Below are 25,326 nucleotides of genomic sequence, written 5' to 3'. Positions count from 1 at the left end.
TTCTTCCTCTTTTCTTCTCTCCCTCTCTTCAAACTCTCTTTCTCTTCTTTCCTCTCGCAGCTGTGCCTCTTCCTCTCTCTTAGCCTCCCTTTCCTCCAGCTCTCTCAAATAGGAAAGAAGCTCACTCTCTCCTGACCCTCTCTTCCTTTTTGTGCCTCCAATGTTAGAAGGGCCAGGAACAGAGGGAGAGGAAGCAACAGCCTCATCCTGGTCACCAGACTGTATTAATACTGGTGGGGTGATGGATGGCTTTGAGCCTAATGCAGCATCCATCACCCCATACCACTTCCAGGATGCGGCTGTCAGTTCCCCTCCCTCTGTGCTGACCCCTGATTGTGGACACTTAAGATCCTATAACATTTGTGGGAAAAAGACTCACAATTACTTACATTTTATTTAACTAATTATTTGGTACTATAGGGTTATCCGGACCACACGTGACCACAACCGCTCTTGGTTGGTCATAACCCCAGTGATGGGTAGGTTTAGGGGCGGGGTTGGGGTAGGTCATCACATGTGGTCCGGATAACCGTATAGTACCAATTATTTATATTTATGGCAAAATAGAAGACAACATACAACATCACATTTACTTACTTTGTACTTTTGCTTAAGATTTTCCCACTTTTTCTTAACCCATGCCGCTTCAACCTTTCCCAGCAGGTCGCTTTGATGAACGAAGGCTCTTATGGACCCAAAAGAGAACACAGCAAGCACATTTACAAGTTATTCAGAACAATATCATTGGAAGTTTTTGAATTTATAAAGCAAACACAGACCATGTGTTACTAAGTTAAAACCTATGAGTATCACTTGTATACCGTAAAATAGTAATAAAACAGACATTAAATGAGAGTGTTTAGAGCTACAATCATTCTCACACTAACTTACTCCTTTCTAAAGCTTTTTAAGTAAACACATATCCATATCATTTCTCCTACTGGGCACACTTTTGGACTAAAAAACCCAGAGGAACATTTTGCAGGAGTTGTACAGTGTATGCATATTTAATTAACGTTACTCACTATAATATTTCTATAACAAATCAGAGGGATAGACATTGGGACAGACTTTTCCTACATCCTCCGATAACATTTTACACAATATAACAGCAAATATATAAGCCAATGACACAGAACAAATAAAGTAAAATACCAATTACTACAGCATCATCAAAAGCATATAAATGTCAATGATCGCTACTCACTCAAAACATTTGATTGCCGTGTTTCTTTTTCCTGTGAAAAGGGCATCATTGGCAATGCGGCAGTTAATAAGGCGCTCAGTATCTTCATCGGACCCTACAAGATAAACACGGTACTTTTTTGGCACAACATAAACCCATTAATATTACGAGACAATAAAATATAACTTTAATTAGGGTTAAACATTTGAATTCTTACACTTAAAAGCTGAGGGCGCATTTCCGCTGCTGCATCCGACTGCCATGTTTACATCACCACAAAGCTCCTCCCTCCCGCACGCAATGGGTTGTGGGCAATATTAGCCGTTAGAGTGTGCATTGATCTGTACTTCGAATTTTAACCGGAAATAGTAGACCATCCGGGTATCTTTGGAATACTCATTTCAACATACTACGATTTGGGACGTACTAATTCTAGTTTCGCATACTGTTTAGGACGGATAGTATGCGAATTGGGACTCAGCGAAACACTCAGAAAAGAGACAGTGAATTCATGAACTGTGACATTTAGTGCATTAAATGTTATTACTTTGAACACATTTAACAAATGTCTATTACTGGGGTCCAAGCCGATGGGAAAAGGTAACAATGCTCAACAATACAACTGCCAAATCTTGTACTGTATGCACTTATAGGTTCATTAGTCAATTTGGGTTAATGTCAAGTCAAGTCAAGTTTATTTATATAGCGCTTTACACAATACAGATTGTATCAAAGCAGCTTCACAGTATTATTATATAATAATAAGTATAATGTATAACATTATACACAGTATAATGTTTCCCCTTTTGATTTTATTGGTTTGTATCTGACAAATTATATGAATCAGAAATCATTAAGTAACACGACAAGACTTCAATACAGTAGGAAATATACATCCAAATAAATAAAATAAAATAAAAACTTTTCTGGACCAAAATTCAAAAAGTGTCGGGTAAGTTTTCAATCACATTTTCATCTTCAAACTGTTTTGTGTCTTTTCAACTTGTGGCTGGTTCAAATATAAATTCTAATTAAAGCTGCAAGCAGCTTCACAGGGGCCAAACCTCACAATGGTTCCCTGGGTTCAAAAAGTAGCTAAAAATACTTTGCTTTCAAAACTTTATAAGAAACTTTAATAACCAAAGTATTCTTACTTCTTAACTTCTTACCTCACAGAACAAATGAGTTTCTCAGATACACATCATTTGTGGAACTAAAACAACTTTTCCACCACTTAAGGCCACAGTACCTCTTCAGTCTGGACATGTTCCACACAGGATTCGAACCCACGACCGGAACGGTTCAGGATTCGTGACATGTGGTTTAGCAACTTGCGCCACTCAGAGGACGTGAATTACAAAGCTGCTGAGGACAGGCTTCAGTGTATGAATGAGCACACAAAATCATGTTAACGAGATTAGCATGCTAAGCTAGCTTAATGCTAATGTAGCTTATGGTTATCCTGATAGCTGAAGAGCCACATTAGAAAGAATGGCATCTGGTTAGCATGCTAACCAATTATTATGCTAAGCTAACTAGCATAAGGCAACAAACACAGGCTAGGTCAACTTTGGAGATGAATATCTCGGGAACGGTAGCGAATATCAAAAATCTATTCAGTAATTTCTGTGCGGCTTGGTCCAAAGATCATCTGAGCAAACTTTGGGCAAAATTGAGCAAGATTTGAAGCAGGAGTAGCGAAAAAACTGTTTACCATTTGCTTCAATATGGCGGACAGTCACATTGTTAGAAAATGACAAATGAGATATCGTCGGAATCGGCATAATCCAAGGAACGTAATGACATAAAGAAATCAAATTTTAACCTATGTTTTCAAAAGTTATAAGCGTATTTGTAAAAAACCTCTGGAACACTAGGTGGCGCTGTGTTCAAAGTTCTCAGGTACCTTCAGGCCATGCTAATGATGATCCTTACCAATTTTTGAGCCGATATGTCAAATACTTTATAAGATATTGCAATTTATGACAAAAAATCTAAATGGCGGACAAGTGGTTCATTCAATCCTGGCAAAATCAGTATCCACAGATTCGGCATGACCCAAGGAATCCATAGATACCAAATTTATGATTTTCTGACAAACTGTTCAAAAGTTATTGGCCAAAATAGCCATTTTCCATATCTCATGACCCGTAGGTGGTGCTGTTCCCAACTTTGGCATGGAACCTCAGAGCATACTTCCGATGAAGCGTATCAATTTTCGTTTCGTTTGATCAAACTTTGGCCGAGATAGAGCCTCTGAAGCAATTTTGGGTCAACCTCGTTAAGTTTGCGACACCATAACTTTTGAACTTGAATAAAAAAATCTGTTCAGTCATTTTTGTGCGTCTCAGTCCAAAGATCATTTGAGTAAATTTTTGTCAAAATTGGTAAAATTTTTGTCAAAATTGGTAAAATTTTGAAGGAGGAGTAGCGAAAAAACGTAATACTGTACTTTTCAAAATGGCCACTACTGTAATGGGCGGAGTCTTAATGGACTATATTGGTCTTGGTCACCATGATGAGAGGAATCAAGTGTACTAAGTTTCATTTTTCTAGATCTAAGGGTTCAAAAGTTATATCCATTTCAATGTTGAATTTTTGAACTGGTGGTGAATTTATGGAGTTGCTCCTAGAGACTCCAAAATTGGTCCAATTACTTTTCATGACCATCTGTACAAGTGTGCCAAATTTCATCATTTTCCTACTTACGGTTCATAGTGCTGCCATAGACTTCCATTTACGGAATAATAAGAAGAAGAAAACTAACAGATACAATAGGTGCCTTGTCCCTTCGGGGCTTGGCCCCTAATAACAGATACAATAGGTGCCTTGCCCCTTCGGGGCTTGGCCCCTAACTATTACCTTAAAATAACATCGATGAATATATATGGTACATAATCAATTGTTTTGTTTTTTAAAACCTTTTTTCCAGCCAACTACACCCCCATGAAAAAAATTATTGGACCTGAAGAAAAGTGAGTTCTAATTCAAATGCATTTGTGGGAGGTAAATTTGTATAAAAAAATTATAAAAAAAATAATTACATTGTCAAACTAGTTTTAGTTTAACTTCCCAAATAAAATATGGATAAACATCTATATATGAAGTATTTGACTATGATCCCATGTCACACTTGGTGACATATATAGTGAGGTGATCTGCACCAAGCCAGATCGCGATGTTGATTTGTTTTTCTTCTCAAGTCACGTTTGATCTCATCTCACTGTGAAAATGTTACTACGATCAACAGGTGTGGAAAAATGTCTTGAGAAAGACGAGTTCTCGTGGTGGTTGAAGCCGGTGCCTGGAAATGTAAAACTGCGCCGTTTGGAGATTTCTTTGTTAGCCACCATTTCCTTCCGTGTGTAATGCATCTCAACTTCACCGAACTTGAATTGTTATGGAAGCAGACTCAGGAGAGGAAGATGGAAGTTAACAGGAAGTTTATTGACAACAGTGAGCGGTATAGAATAAAGTGAGATGCACAGTGATAAATTGGAGAACTGGATGCTGGCGGTGAACAGAATGTTTCGAGTGACAGGTGAGAGGACTGATGGTGTCAAGTCCGTAAAGAGAGAACTCAAATGCAGAGGATAGTGCAACAGTTTATTTGGCACAACAAAAATCCAATAAACATCCAACGTGTGTAGTGACACACACACAAACAGAAAGCTGGTGTAACAACTCCAGAGCCGTCTGTACAGAACCCTGCGGACACAGCCTGTGGAGACCACCTCAGGTGCAATGCCCAAACGTGACGTCAGAGCGTCAGTCAGATCGAGACTGAGGATAGCAGGCACACGGCCAGCTGAAAGGATCCTCGTCTAAGCGTCCTGAGCACAGCAGCAGAAGGAGGATGTAAAAGACACAGAGCACAGGTACAACCGTACATGAAACAACAGCACGAAATCTACTGAAAACAAGGGGCAGACACAGCAGAGAATATAAGGGAGGAAGGGAACGAGCAACAGGTGAGGGCAATCAGCTCGTGATCTGCACACACCAGCGCTGAAGAATCAGCGCTGATTGCCCAGGTCACGAGCTGCAGAAAATGACAGGACAACACAGACAACAGGGAAGCCGATAAAGCACCCTTTTTCGTGAAACGTTTTCGAGTGGAGGTGAGATCGGTCAGAGGAAGGGCGACCTGGCTGAAATTCCGAATGAACCGCCTGTAAAAATTGGCAAACCCCAGAAATCGCTGGACCGCTCTACGACTATCTGGGGTAGGCCAATCAGCAACCGCTTTTACCTTGGTGGGATCCATTCGGATTCCTTCGGGTGAAAGAATAAATCCCAGGAACGGAACCGACCGTGCGTGAAACTCGTATAAACGATTCTCAAGCAGCCGCTGGAGCACTCGCCTGACGTGTTGGACATGGTCGCGCTCGTTCTGGAAGAAGATCAGGATGTCGTCGAGGTAAACAAATACAAACCGGTCGACCATGTCTCTGAGCACGTCATTGACGAGTGCCTGGAAGACCGCCGGGGAGTTAGAAAGTCCAAAGGGCATAACCAAATACTCAAAGTGGCCCGTGGGGGTGTTGAAGGCGGTCTTCCATTCGTCCCCCACCCTAATCCGAACTAGGTGATAAGCATTGCGAAGATCCAACTTCGTAAAGATGGTCGCCCCCTGCAAGAGCTCGAAGGCCGATGACATCAACGGTAAAGGATAACGATTCTTTACCGTGATGATAATCTATACAGGGACCCCGATAATCTATACAGGGACGGAGCGATCCATCTTTCTTCCCCACGAAGAAGAACCCCGCCCCAGCCGGAGAGGAAGAGGGCCTGATAATGCCAGCTACCTGAGAATCATTGATGTACTTCTCCATGGCCTCCCTCTCAGGCCCGGAAAGAAAGTAAAGGCCCCCCCCTAGGTGGAGAAGTGCCAGGCAACAGATCTATCGCACAGTCGTACGGGCGGTGCGGAGGAAGAGATGAAGCTCGGGACTTACTGAAAACCGCTCTCAAGTCATGGTAAGCCTCCGGTACATTCGCCAGGCTCACCGGCTCCTCCTGTAACACAGAACAAGACATAACAGGAGAAAACGCAGGACCCAAACATTGAGATAAACAAAAAGGGCTCCATGCCAGAACAGAATTAAGAGCCCAGTCAATGTGAGGGTTATGTTTGACCAACCATGTGTGTCCCAACACTAATGGAGTGGAGGGAGAGTGAATAAGGAGAAAACGAATCTCCTCAGCATGATTACCCGAAAGGGTGAGAGTAATAAACCTGGTGGAGTGGGTAATTCTAGTGAGATGGGTGCCGCAGAGAGTCCTGGCTGAAATGGGCTCGGCCAGTGGAACTGATGGAACACCTAATCGGGCAGCCAGCTCAGTGTCCATAAAATCACCCTCCGCTCCAGAATCAATCAAAGCTGACACCTGATGAACAGCCCTATTAAATTGTAATGAAGCCTGGAGGACGGAACGACCACCAGAGGGCAGCAATGTATTAATGACGCTCACCCTACGCCCCTCCTTGGACGAAAAATGTCGCCCCTTCACAGGACACGAGGCCGCCACATGCCCCGCCTCCCCACAGTAAAGACACAGATTGTGAGTGAGACGATGGCGCCGCTCGGTGATCGTCAGCCGGGCTCTCCCGATCTGCATAGGCTCCTCCTCAGGCAAGACGAGACGCTGAGAAGTTGCATCACCCGCCGCTCCAGTGACCAGGTTGGAGAAGAGCTCGTGAGAAGCCACGCCCCTCCGATGCCGGGAACGGAGAGCTATCCGGTTGTCAACGCGGATGGCGAGGTCGACTAATCCGTCGAGGCTTGGAGGCAGTTCGAGAGAATATATCTCGTCCTTGATGTAATCTGCCAGCCCGTGAAGAAAATGATCCCACTGCGCCTTAGCATTCCATCCGCATGACGCGGCGAGAGTGCGGAACTCTATAGAGTAGTCCGACACAGACCGACCTTCCTGTTGCAGCAAAGATAACGCCCGCGCCGCCTCCGTCCCAAGCGCGGAGCGATCGAACACCTTGCGGAGCTCCTCCGAAAACTCCTTGAACGAGCTGCAACATTGATGTTCATTGTCCCACATGGCCGTTCCCCATTCTCTCGCTTGTCCAATCAGAAGCGTGATGGTGAATGCCACTTTAGATCGCTCCGTGGGAAAACAGGAGGGCTGGAGTGAAAAAGTCAGAGAACATTGTGACAGAAAGGAACGGCATGAATTGGGCTCACCGGAGTATGGAGCAGGTGGATTAAGACGAGGTTCAGCATGACGGGAAGCAGCTGTCTCTGGTTCGGACGGAGGTTGTACAACCGGAGCCGTGGGAGGAATAATCTGAAATCGATCAAGCCGTTCTGTCAGCTGGGTCAGTTGAAGTGACAGCTCCGAAAAAGCGTGACGAGAGGCCGTGATCTCCTCCTGCTGTCTACCAAGCAGCGTGCCTTGTTGCCTGAGGATTCGGTGAACGTCGATCTCCTCTGCTGAGTCCATTGTGGTCAGTAGATTCTGTCAGGTCCGTAAAGAGAGAACTCAAATGCAGAGGATAGTGCGACAGTTTATTTGGCACAACAAAAATCCAATAAACATCCAACGTGTGTAGTGACACACACACAAACAGAAAGCTGGTGTAACAACTCCAGAGCCGTCTGAGACCCTGCGGACACAGGCTGTGGAGACCACCTCAGGTGCAATGCCCAAACGGGACGTCAGAGCGTCAGTCAGATCGAGACTGAGGATAGCAGGCACACGGCCAGCTGAAAGGCTCCTCGTCTAAGCGTCCTGAGCACAGCAGCAGAATGAGGATGTAAAAGACACAGAGCACAGGTACAACCACACATGAAACAACAGCACGAAATCTACTGACAACAAGGGGCAGACACAGCAGAGAATATAAGGGAGGAAGGGAACGAGCAACAGGTGAGGGCAATCAGCTCGTGATCTGCACACACCAGCGCTGAAGAATCAGCGCTGATTGCCCAGGTCACGAGCTGCAGAAAATGACAGGACAACACAGACAACAGGGAAGCCGATAAAGCACCCTGAACCGTGACAGATGGATGATACGGTGGGTGACGAGGCAGATAAACACAGGCAGGAATGACGACACTCTGGAGAAGGAACGAGGAGAAAGCTGGGAGATTGCTGGATGAGGTAAGGTAATGAGACCGGAGCTGGGGTAAGGTATGTGTATTCATGGTGGAGGTGATGAGTGTGATGATGAGGTGCAGGTGTGAGTAATCAGTATTCGGGAGAGGGAGTGCGCTGTGATTGGCTGGTGTGAGAACCTGGCAGATCTAATTGAATTTGAATATAAAATCTTGTTCTGTATTGTTAATATATTTTGACATCCACACAGAATTGTCTATCCCATGCACAGATCTTAAAGGGTTAGTTCACCCAAAAATGAAAATTCTGTCAGTAATTACTCTCCCTCATGTTGTTCCAACCCCGTAAGACTTTCGTTCATCTTCGGAACACAAATTAAGATATTTTTGATGAAATCAAAAAATACGCCACGACGCATGTGCGAGAACTGTGCTCAGATCATTTGATGGGAAAGTGTGAAAGGTAAGCCATTCATTTTGCGGCACTGGTAAAACACTTTTACGTTTTCTGGTTGGTTTCTCACGATTCGGACATCCAGGAAATGCACACTTTAGAACCATTTTAAACTACATCGAGACCCTTCTGCGTCATCTCAGTTCTCGCGCATGCGTCGTGTTGCTTTCATGAACTCACTCAGAGGCCCACACTGAAGAAAATGAATAGTTGAATGAAGTCATTATTTTTGTTTGTTTTTGCGTACAAAAGTATTCTCGTTGCTTGATAAACTTAAGGTTGAGGCACTGTAGTCACTTGGACTATTTTAACCATGTTTTTACTAAATTTTCTGGGCCGGCAGAATGAGAGTACCATCAGACTCGGCTATGCGATGTAGTTTGCCAGTCGTCCGCCCAAATTCAGGAGCGTTCACTTCAACTGTGTGTTGAAGGTGGTGGGTTATGTCCTATCTTGGAGTCTTGAATCGGGCCCTACACTAGCTTCCGTTCAAGATGCTAATGCAGAAACGCATTTTCAAATGCATCCATCCCTGAGATTGGTTTTCAGTGGTCAACCTGAAGGACGGGTACTTTCATGTCTCGATTCTCCCGCAACACCCGTTCCTGAGCTTTGCGTTTGACTGAAACTTTTTCAGAGGGTCCTGGGGCATATGGCATCCGCAGGCGCAGTATAGTCACTAGGTTTGCTTCATACGAGGCCGCTTCAGCACTGGCTTCACGGCCGAGTCCCGAAATGGGCGTGGCAGAGCGGCACGCTCCGTGTGTCAATCACCCCGGCCTGCCGCCAGACCCTCAGCCCGTGGTTAGACCCCTCATTTCTCCGGGCAGGAGTGCCCATAGAACAAGTGCCCAGGCATGCTGTGGTCACCACAGATGCCTCCACCACCAGTTGGGGGGCCACGTACAACGGGCATGCATTTGCGGGGATCTGGACAGGCCCCCAACTACATTGGCTCATCAACTGCCTTGAGTTGTTAGCAGTATGCCTTGCTCTGAGACGCCTCAGAAATTAACAGCTCTGCGCTCCCGCCGCATATCACAACTCGCCTGCCATCTCCTGCTATGGAGTCAGAAGCATCTGGGGTTGCTTCGTGTCATTTATATCCCCAGCCTGCTCAATCATGCCACCGATGAGCTCTCACGACAACATTTGGCCCCAGGCGTGTGGAGACTCCATCCCCAGACGGTCCAGCTGATATGGAACTTATTCGGGGCCGCACAGGTAGACCTGTTTGCCTCTCCGGACTCGTCCCATTGCCGGTTGAGGGGACCCCGGCATGGATGCACTGCTACACCGCTGGCCCCGGGGCCTATGCAAGTATGCGCAGTCAGGGAGGACGAGGAGCAGTCTTGCTTGTTGCCCCTTATTGGCCCAACCGGACCTGGTTCCCAGAACTCATGCTCCTCTCGACAGCCCTTCTTTTGCCCATTCTTCTGAGGAAGAACCTCCTTTATCAGAAACGGGCCACTGTATGGCACCGTGTCCATTTCTGGTCCCTGGACGGGACGTGGAGGACTTAGGTGATCTACCACAAGCAGTCGTAGATACCATCACTCCTGCGAGAGCGCCCTCTACTAGGCACGCTTACACTCTAAAGTGGAACCTGTTTGTTGAATGGTGCTCTTCTTATCGAGAAGACTCCCGAAGATGTTCGTTTGGTACTGTGTTTCCTTTCTACAAGATGGGTTGGAGCGAAGGCTGTCTCCTTCCACCCTCAAAGCGTATGTTGCCTCGATTGCCACACCTCACGATGCAATAGACGAATAATCCATGGGAAAGCACGACCTGATCGGCAGGTTCCTGAGGGGCACGAGGAGACCATATCCGCCTCACTCCTCCTCATTCTGCCTCAGGACTTGAGACCAGCTCTTTGTCTGTAACGGAGGCCAGCAGAAGGGAAATGCTATCTCCAAGCAGAGATTGGCCCACTGGATAGCGGATGCCATCGTCTTGGCATAATAATCCCAAGACGCACCATGCCTCCTCAGGTTGAGAGCCCACTCCACTAGGAGTGTCGCTTATTCTTGGGCGCTGGCACAAGGTGCCTCATTGACAGATATCAGTAGAGCTGTGGTGTATCATAAGATCATGACCATGATCATAAACACCCAACACATTCAATAGGTTTTATAGCCTTTGTGTCGAGCCGGTAGCTTCCCATGTGCTCTCTTCCCATAGCCAGTTAACACCATAGACCCTGCTTGAAGTGTCGGCCTGCTGCGCCATTCCCCTCCTATGGACCGCATACGTGCACCATTTCTGCTCCAGGTGAGTTCCCCATTAGCCGAACCCTGTCGAGTCCCTCCACACCCCTAGGCAGTCAGATGTGGCGGAGCGTCCAACGCCAGGCCTATCACTCGGATGCATTGGTGGAACCTGTGCTAGGCTGGGTCCCATATGTTGTAATACCTACGGTGATCCCATATGTGTATTCTTCCACGGTACAGCTCCCTGCGGTGAGTCTGTGGCATTCCCTTGGCAGAGCCCGCTCTGCTGTCTCTGACTGGTGTGTTCCCCCCTACTTAGGACGGAGCCACCTCAGTGACATTCCATATGTTGAACTGCCCAGAAACGCCCAGTCTATATGTGTAACTTCCACATAATACCTCCCTAAGAGTAGGATGTGGCTTCTGCAGCGTTCCCTTTCCATTGAAAATGTTATCTAAGTCTGTCTGAGTGGATCTTGTGGAGCAGCAGTTGGACTTCCTCGGCCTAAGCCCTGTCCCATCTTCCGCCCCAAAGTGTGGGGGGATCAGGAGGCTTTCGCTAGGCACTGGAAGGTGGCTGCACTAGGTGGCGTGACCCTGGGGCTCCTGCTCGGCCCTTCAGCGAAAAAAAAAAAAAAAAAAAAAAAAAAAATTGCTTCCTATTTATACTCGCGTTGTGAGGCAGAGAAAGAGATGCAAATCTCGCACGCTAATGTGCATTGGCTCATTCTGTTAACACTCAAAGATGATAGATCTCCTTAGTGCAATCCCAATTTGTCGGTTCAGTTCTGACGTATGTATCTGTTCCCTCCTTCAGGGAACGAGGGTTACATACGTAACTGAAAAGTTCAAACAAATTAACAAATTTCCCAGCATGCTTTGCTATGGCACTCGAAAGAGAGAGAAAATGTAAGTGTAATATTTTTTTTTTTTTTTGTGCAAGATTAATGTTAAGGGGGAGATTAAGTAGTATGAAATGTTTTTCTATGCAAATTTACAAGATTTTCTGTTATGTTGGATTTTTTTGTTGGGGCTTACGATCATGTGACTAATGGAGCATGAGCTTAGTTTGAGAACAGGCCTGTGAAATGTTCTATATTGCCTTAATCATTCAGCAATTTCGATGCTAATCAAAGCATTGTGTTACCAGTTAGCATGCAAGCATTTGCTGAATTAGCTAGTTATAGCTATTTACATTTCCACAATTAAGTTAGATTACATGATGATTTTGAGTTAAATATATTAGTTAGCTTGCTTATATATTTCAAGTTAAGATCAATTAACATGTACAAAATAATAATTTTGATACAACTGATTACCTCAACTGTGTAACGAGATAAACACCTTTCTGTAACGTCTTCATTTCAACACTCATATAATGTAATAAAATACAAATACATATGGAATCAATATAAATACAGATGATATTTTACCAAGCTGTCACAGACTGGAGTATCCTTGGTATTTGAGGTGTAGGTTTGTCTTCTGATTTTGGATTAGACTCTGGCTCAAACATGTATGGCAAACATGGGATGTTTTCCCATGTGTTCTGGCGGGGATAAAGTATATTTCTCTAGTTTTATGGATGTTTACATATTTTGAGTGGACAACAAGACAAAAATTCTGATGGCATTTTTTTTATTATATTGTTAAAATATAACATTTGAGATCTATTTCAGTGGATCCTTATTGCTTGTTGTTGTGACTGTTCCGGGAAAAGGCACATGAGTGATGGAACAAGACGGATCCTGTCAAGCCATTCTAGTTCAGACTGGCTTACGTTAAGTGCAATACAGAGATTTATTGATGTAGAGAGAGAAGGAAGGATCCTTGAGAGAGTCTTCTTCTCTTATCAGATTATCAAATGCCAAAAGGAGACTCTGAATCAATCCAAACCTCCCAGAAACAAACATAAGTGTCCACATGCACACAAGCAAATGAGCGGGCGCGTACAGACAGCCGAGGTCTTTAAGCTCTGCTCAGGCTTGTGTTCAGCTAGCGCTGGCGTGTGTCAGAGGGCCCATGTTACCCCACACCCGCTCCATCTGCTCCTGGTGGGGTGTGTGTGTGTGTTTGTGTGTGGGGGGGGGGTCTGTGCATATTGTGTTTTTACAAGCATATTCGTGTTCCATTAAATCATACTGTATTACAGTATTGGTTTAAAGAAAACAAAATGAGATATTCTGCAGACCTCTAAATATAGATGGATGGAATTTCAGCTTAAAGCCAATAATCTTCATTTTAACTTAAAGGCAAGCAAACTCCATTGACGTGCATAAGGGTGAATGTCACATGACCAGGCCACATTTCTCACTCAAAATATTCGAATAAAAACACTACTGTTATTGTGTATAAATATTTTACAATTTAGATAATATTCTATTATTTAGGTATTACAGTAATGAGATTGAGATTATGTGTTAGAAATGGGTAAACATAACACAGAGCCAGGGTGATGCTGAACTGCCAATGGCAATTAATGTAGTCGAGAAAACCTCTTAAAAATACCTTGGATAGTTGGGACTGTTTGGGGAGCTCTGAGGGGTGCGGAGAACAATCAGAGGAAAAGCCTGAACCTCTCCATTGTGGCTGAGACAGAAAGAGGGAGAGAGAAGGGAGGGGAGGGATAGACAGAACAGAGAAAGAGATGATGTCACCTCCACTCATCCGCCAATCAGAGGTGTGTGGGAGGAGCACATGCTGAGGAGGGGGGAGGGGGGAGGGGTGCTGAAGGGTGTGTTTCTCCCTCACTGCAGCATCCGTCAAGGCTTCACCCATTGGATGGGATGAACAGAGAGAAAGACAGAGGAGAAGCAGAGAATAAGGCGTGTCACCGTGACCATACCACAAGATAGAAACCTGTCTTCTGTCCAAGACCTTCACACTACCTGTAAAGGTAAGACACTCTGATCCTTTCAGAAACAAAAACTGTGCCTTTTGGCTGTGTGTGTGTGTGTGTGTGTGTGTGTGTGATGGTGATATCTCAGTCATTAGGGGCCGAATGCAGCTCGAACACACCTTGGCCTTGGATGTGTGTTCACATTAGTGAGGGAGTGTGGCAGATTCAGATCTTGCACTCTCGGAGATTGATGGAACTATTATCTGTTATCAGAAATGGTGATTTAAAATTATAGTCTGTTATTATGTCCAATAATTGGAGATTATTTTGATATAATAATTTTCCATACAAGCATGAGTAAGTATATTATTGCAGAAGAGGGGCACTTTCTATTCCGTTCAATTCTGGGAATCAGTTTGTTGAAAAGTACGCGTGTTTGTTTTAAATGTAATGCAGTCTGGTGTCAGTCTAACTCAGATCACGCTGATATATAATACCCTCTTCAGGAGCAACATCAGCCAGCTGTGAGGGGAAGACATGCCATCTTTATCAGTTAAAAATATATAAAAAAATGCTATATTATTTCAGCAATGTGCTCTGCTTTTTAGTTGCCACCCCGCCTGTCTCTCTCTCTCTCTGTGTGTGTGTGTGTGTGTGTGTGTGTGTGTGTGTGTGTGTGTGTGTGTGTGTGTGTGTGTGTGTGTCGCTAGCAGGTGAACGGCCTCAGCCATTGTTTCTTTATGTGGCGTGGATGTTATGATGTGTAAGCTATATAATTAAATCTTTTAATGTTTGTAATTGTGATTCTCCAGGATTGACAATGCTTAGTGTCTCCTTGATTTCACTGACCTCAATTATAATATGGTAAAATGCTGAATCACAAGCATGTCATCATATAATTAAATATGGCACAATAAACATGGCACTGCACTGTTATTTAACTGAACATTAAACATAATAATAATAATGAATAATAACTAGTCGAGGGAGTGACAGTAGATTTGTTATATTGCTCTGTTCTCATTACTCCTTTTTTCCTTTTAGAGCAAACGAGAACGCAAAATTATCATTTTTTGCCATTTGCTGTATTCTCCTAGAGATATTCACTTCTGCTTCTGAGACCCCGTAGATGTGTGACGGGTCCATATTAGGCCTGTAATCTGTGTATAATCTATAAGTGTAATAACAGAATGACCCGTCGCTGTATTCGGAGGAAACCTGATGTAGACGATGCTTAATCCGGAAGAGCGTTCAAAACTAAATGAAAACTCAATAACATTTACAGTTTCCATAGAACGATGCCTTGAATAATTCACACATGTATTTATTAATGTTATTACAGCCTATATCAGGGCTATTCTACAAGCTACATTCGCGGGCCACATTATCAGATCGAAAAGTTGAGGTGGGCCGGTGGGTTGGTTTGGGGGTTTAGATTATTTATTGAAACATTTATTGAAACATAACAGTTTCAATAAATATGTTAAAGTAAACCTAATAAAGTATTGTATTTACTTGGAAATGTGTTACCCAACAGTATGCAGATATATAAGACCAGAATAAATAAAAACATGATTATTTACAGCTGTGTACAACTATTTTCCTTGGAACAAATAAATTAATTATACAAGCTCATTGCTATTTGTAAGATATATATATATATATATATAATTTATTTATTTTATTTTTAATAAAATATTTTTTATTTAATTTTAATTTTATAATTGTTATGTTTAAATGAAAATCTTCTGCCAGTGAGGCTTGATAAGCACAGGCTGCTCACTCCCACTGTATTACAAATGCCTAAACACAGGTCCAAAACTATACGCACCTTCACAAAGACATTTCATAACAAAAATGACTTAAATTCCTCTACCCATCTAATAAATCTAATGCAAAATAAATCACTATGACATATTCAATATAAATATTCCATATTTCTGTCCAAACCGTGGTAAATTACTACAGTACATTCATGGTAAATGTTTGTAAGGGTGATTAGAGATTAAAGTATTCTATTTTCCTTCATGTCACAGTGTTTCTCCTGCTTTCCTCATCAGTCATGTTGGGAATGTTGAGGCTGTTTATATGTGAAATAATACTAGTTAAACCATCGAGTGATTTGTGGTTTGGAACAGAGAGGTGTCTGTCGAGTTGAAACGCTTCCCACTGGTTGTCGCAACGCTGTTTAATACTAGTGTCCGGGACCGGGAGTAAACGCAACTCTGTGCTGGGCCGTTCTGGAACACTAGTGGAACAACTGAAAACAGCGCGATTTGTTGTTAAGCGAGAAACCGCTTCAGAAGATTCAGTGACGGAGCGGTCCGAACCAATCCGAATAGTTTCAGACAAGCGCGTCCAGAAAGAATCGAACCAAAAGAATGATTAACTCACGAATGAGTGGTATGGCTGGCCGGATGGAGATGATTGGCGGGCCGCCAGTTGAATAGCCCTGACCTATATGGTCAATAATAATGGCACAGATTTCATATTTTTTTGCAGCTAAACACTTTAAATGAGTTCTGACAGAAATATTACAGTCAGCTCCCTGCTTTCATGCTCGATCTGTTGCCAAATGTCTTACTGTTTTTAGAAATGCATGTTTCACTTTATTAAACGCTTTAAATTATTATTTTGAATTTCAAATGATTATATGCAGTATTAAGTGCAATAAATGAATGCCTATACTCTTTCATTAAGTATGATTTGTAACAAGATAATATCATCACACGATACAGTCAAATGTTACACATTTATTAATATATTATCAAAATTTTAAAGTTAAACGTATTTGTTCTCATTAGTTTCATTAATTCACGCAGTATGAAGTAACAATGAACTATTGTGTTTGTCCTGACAATTAACATGATTAATGTTTTAAAATACTGCTCATTGTACATCATATCTTGTGCATGTATAAACCGAAAAGTGACCTTATTTAAATGTATTGTCATTAAATATTGTAGATATCGATCCAGTCAAAATCCATATGAAAGTAGCTCGTATCTAATAAAAGAACATGACGTGTATAGGAGGCTCACCTCTAAACTGGACAGCTGTGTTTGGGATGGGCAGCTCCGGTCCTGCCGGATTCAGGGAATACACCAGTCAAGTCATTTAGATTCATTCATCTTTTTTTTTCAATTTAATTTAATTACTTTTACAAACAGCTGAATCAGTTTTCAAAATACTTTCGGCAAAAGAAAGAATTGGGTGGAACAGGAGGACGAGTAAATGAAGACATTTCCATTTTGGGGTGAACTAAATCTTTTTTAATAATTTGAACAGAAAGATGTTGGTTGTTGAGACATGTACAGTCTCAGACAGCTTTCCTGCTGTACTGCTGAATATACATGCATTAACATGGCAGTGGAAATCAGGAATCTAGAACTAATACAGTGCAAACGAACACACAGATTAGTGTTGAAGAGAAAGTGCAGAGCAGGGCACCGCTTCACCACATGTCATTGCCTCAGTCTTCATCTATGCCCGTCTCTGATCTGACCTTTCTCTGTCCACTTCCTGTGACAGAAAGGAGTCTTTGTTGTGTTCATTGACTCATTTTCTGTGAAGAACAGTGAGTGTATTAGCTTCCGTCAGAGTCCTTCATCTGGTTCACATCAATGCATGTCGCAATTCTCAGAATGGCTGGAAATCCTGTCAGAGTGGCAGTAATCAACTAATGGAGAAACACAGTGGACACACTGCCAATATATAGAAAACTTCAACTAGTTTTTATTTAATTTAATTTTTTTAGTAAAATTTCTAAACATTCTGAAATCAAGATCACTGTAAACAGTGAACATGTGCAGTTGTTGCTTTAAGGATTTGTTTCTACCTGATTCTACCTATAAATTCTAATTGTGTTGTTGTAACCTACTTTAATCAGATTTATGTAACATAAAGATCCCACACATCCAGATCCGGATCCCACACACCCAGACAGATCCCACACATCCAGATCAAGATCCCACACATCCAGATCCCACACATCCAGATCAAGATCCCACACATCCAGACCCCACACATCCAGACCCCACACATCCAGATCCCACACATCTAGATCCAGATCCCACACTTCCAGATCCCACACATCCAGATCCAGATCCCACACATGCCAGATCCGGATCCCACACATGCCAGATCCGGATCCCACACATCCAGATCCGGGTCCCACACATGCCAGATCCAGATCCCACACATCCAGATCCGGATCCCACACATCCAGATCCAGATCCCACACATGCCAGATCCAGATCCCACACATCCAGATCCAGATCCCACACATGCCAGATCCGGATCCCACACACCCAGACAGATCCCACACATCCAGATCCGGATTCAGATCCCACACATGCCAGATCCGGATCCCACACATCCAGATCCGGATCCCATACATCCAGATCCGGATCCCACACATGCCAGATCCAGATCTCATCCATGCCAGATCCGGATCCCACACATGCCGATCTGGATCCCACACATCCAGATCCGGATCCCACACATGCCAGATCCAGATCCCACACATCCAGATCCAGATCCCATCCAGATCCAGATCCCACACACCCAGACAGATCCCACACATCCATATCCGTATCCCACACATGCCAGATCCAGATCCCACACATCCAGATCCAGATCCCATCTAGATCCAGATCCCACACACCCAGACAGATCCCACACATCCAGATCCGGATCCCACGCATGTCAGATCCAGATCCCACACATCCAGATCCAGATCCCACACTCCCAGACAGATCCCACACATCCAGATCCGGATCCCACGCATGTCAGATCCAGATCCCACACATCCAGATCCAGATCCCATCTAGATCCAGATCCCACACACCCAGACAGATCCCACACATCCAGATCCGTATCCCACACATGCCAGATCCAGATCCCACACATCCAGATCCCATCCAGATCCAGATCCCACACACCCAGACAGATCCCACACATCCAGATCCGGATCCCACACATCCAGATCCGGATCCCACGCATGCCAGATGTGGGCCAGCACTATTAGAGGACGAACGATGGTAGATTTGTCCGATAACTGGGTTTGATCGTACGTGCCGATAACTCATTAATCAACCGATGTTTTTAAATGGTTAAAAACAAACATAACACTCAGAGTAAAACAGTGCTGAACTGAAATGTGCTAAATTTAATAAATATATAAATATGAATACATTAAAATGAGAAGTTTAACAGAATGAATTCTACAGAAAATCATTTAAGCATTAAAATATGACAGGTTTCTTTAGCTATAACCTGGAAACATACGTACATTTCACAGGTAACACTTTGCAAGTCCCATTTGTTAATAAGGATGTATTAGAGCTTTCATGAACTGCATTATGCAATATACATTTTTACTGCATGTATTAATATTTGAGCAATACAATTGTACCTTGATCATTCATGGTAGTGCATAGTACATTAACTAAGGTTGACAGATCAAATAAAAATTTAAACTCAATTTAAAATGTATTAGTAAATGTTGAAAGTAACAAACTAACAATGAACAAAACTACAACATTTATTAACCTTAGTTAATGCTAAAAATGTAATCTGATTGTAAAGTGTTGCCATTTCATATAAATCCAAAGAGTATGCTATGCTTAAAGATGGACATCTCTAAATATCTGCAAAGGCCAGGGCATTACAACTGCATAAATGTATATTACATGTAGTCTCTCACTTTATTTGCTTCTATATTAGAACACTTGATGATTATCTAATCAAAATAACAATATATATTGCAGTGATAAAAAATAATTGAATCTGATTTGTTTCTGTCGACTCCTTGAACATATCAATGTTGAGAAAGAGATCAGACACATGGATTCCACACATGCCAGATGTGGGCCGGATCTGGGCCAACACTATGTTGCTGTCTGGGTAAACTGCATTATATTCAATGCTGTCAGTATGACACCGGTCCATATACATGGATATACACAGATACAGGTCCTTGAAAGTGCTTGAATTTATTTTTGCAAGAAGTTTTCTGAAAAAAAAAAAAAATCCATATTATTCCCTCCGGTCCGCTAATGTGTTATTTCACCAACACTTCGTGACACTTTGCGTCAGTTTCGCGCGTGAAGTGTTTCCCGCGTGAGGTACTTTGTGTTGTACGTTGCCATGACGTTTAAGCGCACACAACTACTATGATGGAACCTCAACAAACATGTCCCCACATTAAGTCCTTTGAGTGTATTGGACCTGGAAAGTCCTTGAATTTGAAGTTAACCGAGGTGTGGGAACCCTGAATATAGTTGCATAGGACACGATATGTGATGTGATCTATGCTATCTTTATTTCTGAAAGTGCATTCACTTACAATAATCACAAAACAACAACAAAACTTTAAACAAAAGTCAGCAAGCATCGAAACTATAATCTTATAATAGTAATGCTGCAATACATGCTGAAACAATAACATATCCTCGTCCTGTTCAAAAGTTAACACTTAATGCATGATGTTTCTCAGTGAGTGAGTGTGTGAACAGCAGGCGGTTTAACACCACATGACACACACACACACAGCCGTGAATCATCCAGCTAATGACTCGCAGTAACAGCATTAAGAATCGAGGGTTATGATCATTGAACAAGTGTCCATCTCTTCTCCGAAGCACAGTGTGTGGGGAGGATAGCCAGCAGTTCACTGACATTTGTTCCCGAATTCTCTCCATGCAGTTTTACCGTAATGAGCATGAGTGTGTGTGTCAGTGAACTGAATGGGGCTCTTATGAATAAACAACTGGCGAAGTCTTCCAGGAAAGGCTTTGACAGAGCTCTGATGTGTTGTAACAGAGCTCTTGAGGACGACATGGACAGCTTTATACATCTCAGAAAGCTAGTGCTAGCTCAATAATGCAGCTCTAACAACATTAAACAGTCATGCATATTCTTTTACTGAATCAATAATACATGGTAATGTATTCAGTGTAATTTGCTTCTTAAGTTAAAGGGGTGGTATAATGCCCCTTTTTGCATGATGTAAAATAAGTCTCTGATGTCCCCAGAGTGTGTATATGAAGTTTTAGCTCAAAATACCCCACAGATATTTGTATATAGCATGTTAAAATTGTCCCTTTTTGAGGGTGAGCAAAAACGCGTCGTTTTGTGTATCCCTTTAAATGCAAATGAGCTGCTGCTCCTGGCAAAGGGGGCGGAGCTTCAACAGCTTGTGTGTTAGCACGTCCTATCACCTCTTCTCAGCTTGGACTCACCCCCTTTGTTGCGCGTTCCGGGGGCGGGGTTTATGTAAATTCTAGGGTTGGTGATGTCACTAACCCGATAGGAAGCTCGTGTAGTCTCTACCAGCCGTTTGTTGTAGTCCTTATAAAACGATTTCTTTAAAAGCAAATATCTCCCTTTGCTTTGAACTTTGAGCGTCGTAACTTTGCAGATGTTCTTTATGCTCAAACAGCAACATTACTACTGACTAAAGTTAGAAAAGTGAAATCATAATCAACCACCCCTTTAATGGTTTTAGGTTATTTTGTGATTGACAGCGTGTGTGAGAGCTCTCCTCTTCAAGAGCTGATACAGATCCTGGTCTCGCACTGGTTCCAGTGTAAATGGGAACATGTTCTGACAGCTGACATGTAAATGTTTGGCTTCAACAGAGGAGCGTTTCTAATGAAGATAGGCTTGAAAGGGAAACACAAAGGGGACGTCTCTGTCTTTTGTTCAGAGGAGCCCCTCTAGGGTCAAGATCATTCAGTTGTTTCGGGAGGGTCCCGTGGGGAATACGGGACTCATTAATGCTGGAGTCTGCCATGTGTGTAATCGAGTAAAAGTCTTGCTCTGGGGTCCAGATGGAGGGTGTCTGATGTCATCCTTGCATTAAACACTGGCCGACCAATGAAATTCCTGCTTCTGGTTTGGTCCTTCACTGGTACAGTCCTTCACTGTGCACATCTCAGAAATGTGTCAAGAGGAACATCATAGTGATGATATAGTAGGCTTATAGTAGTCTTATAGTAGTCTTATTGTAGGCTGTCTTATAGTAGTCTTATAGTAGTCTTATAGTAGGCTTATAGTAGTCTTATAGTGTCTTATAGTAGTCTTATAGTGTCTTATAGTTGTCTTATAGTAGGCTTATAGTTGTCTTATAGTAGGCTTATAGTTGTCTTATAGTAGGCTTATATAGTAGTCTTATAGTGTCTTATAGTAGGCTTATAGTAGTCTTATAGTTGTCTTATAGTAGGCTTATAGTTGTCTTATAGTAGGCTTATAGTAGGCTTATAGTGTCTTATAGTAGGCTTATAGTAGTCTTATAGTGTCTTATAGTAGGCTTATAGTTGTCTTATAGTTGGCTTATAGTTGTCTTATAGTAGGCTTATAGTGTCTTATAGTAGGCTTATAGTAGTCTTATAGTGTCTTATAGTAGGCTTATAGTTGTCTTATAGTTGTCTTATAGTAGGCTTATAGTTGTCTTATAGTTGTCTTATAGTAGGCTTATAGTAGGCTTATAGTGGCTTATAGTAGGCTTATAGTAGTCTTATAGTGTCTTATAGTTGTCTTATAGTTGGCTTATAGTTGTCTTATAGTAGGCTTATAGTAGGCTTATTGCTTTATTTTCAAACTGTGCTTTGTGAATGAATCATGACTGAATAAAGCGAAAATGGTTAGATCTGCTTTGTAGTCGTTTGCTCTTAAACACTCTTTCTGGGGTCTCTCGGTAGATGTGTACAGCACACACACACACACACACACACACACACACACACACACACACACACACAGTAAAATCTTTCAGTGGTTCTGAACTCCTCACAGAAGCGTTGTGCTGGTGTGATGAGCAGACGGGTGTGTGTTGTTACTGTGATTGTAGTTACACTGCATTACATGCTTATCTTATGGGTATAAAGTGAATTGTTTCACAGTTTAGTGTTTGTGTTGTTTTTTTTATCAAATAATCTAATAAAACATGAGATTTAATAAGCTAGCAGGCTAGTGGTATGCAATATGAGCAGTCCAAGATTGAGAACCATTATGCCATTTAAAAGGCATTTATAGTCATATTTAAGTAGATAAGATGACAAACTGATTGTTTTCTAATCAGGCGCTGATCAGAGTTCACATTTAAAGGCCTTTCAGCAGGAGGACCCATTCGTTCATGCTAGTGCACTCCAGCTCTGTGCCTCGGATCACACACACACACACACACGCACGCACACACACACACACACACACACACACACACACACACACACACACACACACACACACACACACACACACGCACACACACACACACACACACACACACACACACACACACACACACACACACACACACACACACACTGTGCCTCGGATCACGCACACACACTCACGCACACGCACACGCACGCACGCACGCACACGTACACGCACGCGCACACACACACTGTGCCTCGGATCACACACACACACACACACACACACACACACACAGACACACGCACACACACACACACACACACACACACACACACACACACACACACACACACACACACACACACACACACACACTGTGCCTCGGATCACTCACACACACAGACACACGCACACGCACACACACACACACACACACACACACACACACACACACTCTGCCTCGGATCACACACACTCTGTGCCTCGGATCACACACACTCTTTCTCGGATCACACACACTCTGTGCCTCGGATCACACACACTCTTTCTCGGATCACACACACACTCTGTGCCTCGGATCACACACACACTCTTTCTCGGATCACACACACTCTGTTCTGCACGAGGTGTGTCTGGAGTAGAGAGAGCTGGTGCAGTTGTGATCCTGAGCTCAATAGTATCCGGCATGCATCCCGTGTTCCTCCCGTGTGGGGGATTCCGTTGTCATGGAGACGGAGAGGAGACCGTGAGGCGCGTCCCAGTCTGAGCGTGTGTGTGATCGCTCTCTGCAGACGCACCTCTTCTTTACTGGGAGTGTGTTTGGCGGTGAGCATCACCTCCATTAACACTGACTTCTGATTCATTTACATGTAGATCAATGACATACAGTAGCATTAACACACATCAATCACGCACACACACACACACACACACACACACACACACACACACACACACACACACACACACACACACGAGACAAAAGAAATGTATGATACATTAAAAAAAGAGCAGGGTGTGGCCGACAGATGAGACGGAGAGAGTGAGATGAGAAAGATGAGTATTCCTATATGACTCAGCAATATCAAGTCAACTGTCCGGAAAATAAACACTGATGATGGACAGAAGAGTAAATCTCTCCTCCCCCGTTTCATCCATTAGTGGCCCTTACCAGCACAGCTGCCACTGCTCAATATTCTAGCACACACACACACACACACACACACACACACACACACACACACACACACACACACACACACACACACACACACACACACACACACACTCTCTCTCTCACACACACCCACTCACACACTCACTCTCTGTCACACACTCTCTCTCTCACACACACACACACACACACACACACACACACACACACACACATTCTTGTACATCTATCTTTATGAGGACATTCATTGACACAATGCAATCTCTAGCCACTTACCCTAACCTTACCCATCCCAACTGAGTGCCTAACCCGACCCCTGACCCTAAACCGACTCTAAACCTCATTATAACCTTATCCCTATAAATAAATATATATAAACACAGATTACAAAAAACACTTGCAAATCTTATTGCTACATTAGTCAGTGTCCAGTCTGTCCATTTGCTTTAGAGCAATCCAGCACAGGTGCACTAATGCTGGTGCTAGAAGCCCTGGGCTGAGCATCTGATTGTAGACGAGTATGTCTTTACATCCTGTAGGATCTTTATCACTTGAAACACAAAGCTTATTATATTGTGTGTGTGCGTGTGTGTGTCTGAGAGATATTCAGACCCTTAATTCAAAGTGACTTTATCAAACATTCCTCTGCAGAATAATGTAATAATTCAGGTACACATTATGTTGATGGTACACTTTAGATTCTACTATATTCTACTAGCTATAAATAATTTTGCAACTGCATGTAAACTAACTCTCATTAGAGGATTAGTAGGCTGTTAGGTTAGAGTTCAGGTTAGCAGAATGTCTAAAGTGCACTATCGAAATAAAGTGTTATCAATAATTCCTTTAAAGTGACGTGTGTAGCCAGGTGTGGTGTCCCATACTCTGAATTTGTTCTCTGCATTTCACTCATCCAAGTGCACACACACAGCAGTGCGTGCTGAACACACACACACACCGTGAACACACCCGATTGGGGGGCAGTGCCTTGCTCAAGGGGAGCTCAGTTGTGGGTGTTGAGGGAGGAAGAGAGCGCTGTTCATTCACTCCCCCCACTGACATGCAGGCACTGAGACTCGAACCCACGACCTTCAGTTTAGCCCACAAGTCCGACTCTCTAATCATTAGGCCACAACTGCTCCTTCTGCTTTTCATGTGTGTTTTTGTTCTGTAATCGGTTCTTTGTGTTCTTTTGTTTTTGCTGTTTTTATTCCTCTATTGT

General features: G+C 43.1%; 1 protein-coding gene across 2 annotated transcripts in view; it reads left to right on the top strand.

Moving 5' to 3' along the window:
• Nucleotides 1–13,664: 13,664 nt before the first annotated feature.
• Nucleotides 13,665–25,326, top strand: part of l1camb (L1 cell adhesion molecule, paralog b) — a 75,887-nt gene continuing 64,225 nt past the window's right edge. For both annotated transcript variants that reach the window (XM_082144797.1, XM_082144796.1), the window contains exon 1: nucleotides 13,665–13,822. The gene's annotated coding sequence lies outside the window, so the exon portion shown is untranslated. The remainder of the gene's footprint in view (nucleotides 13,823–25,326) is intronic.

The sequence above is a fragment of the Leuciscus leuciscus genome (genome assembly GCF_965113295.1).
Source record: "Leuciscus leuciscus genome assembly, chromosome: 18".
Lineage (NCBI taxonomy): Eukaryota > Metazoa > Chordata > Actinopteri > Cypriniformes > Leuciscidae > Leuciscus > Leuciscus leuciscus.
Note: the sequence above shows the minus strand (reverse complement) of the source record. Positions and strands in the feature narration are given on the sequence as shown.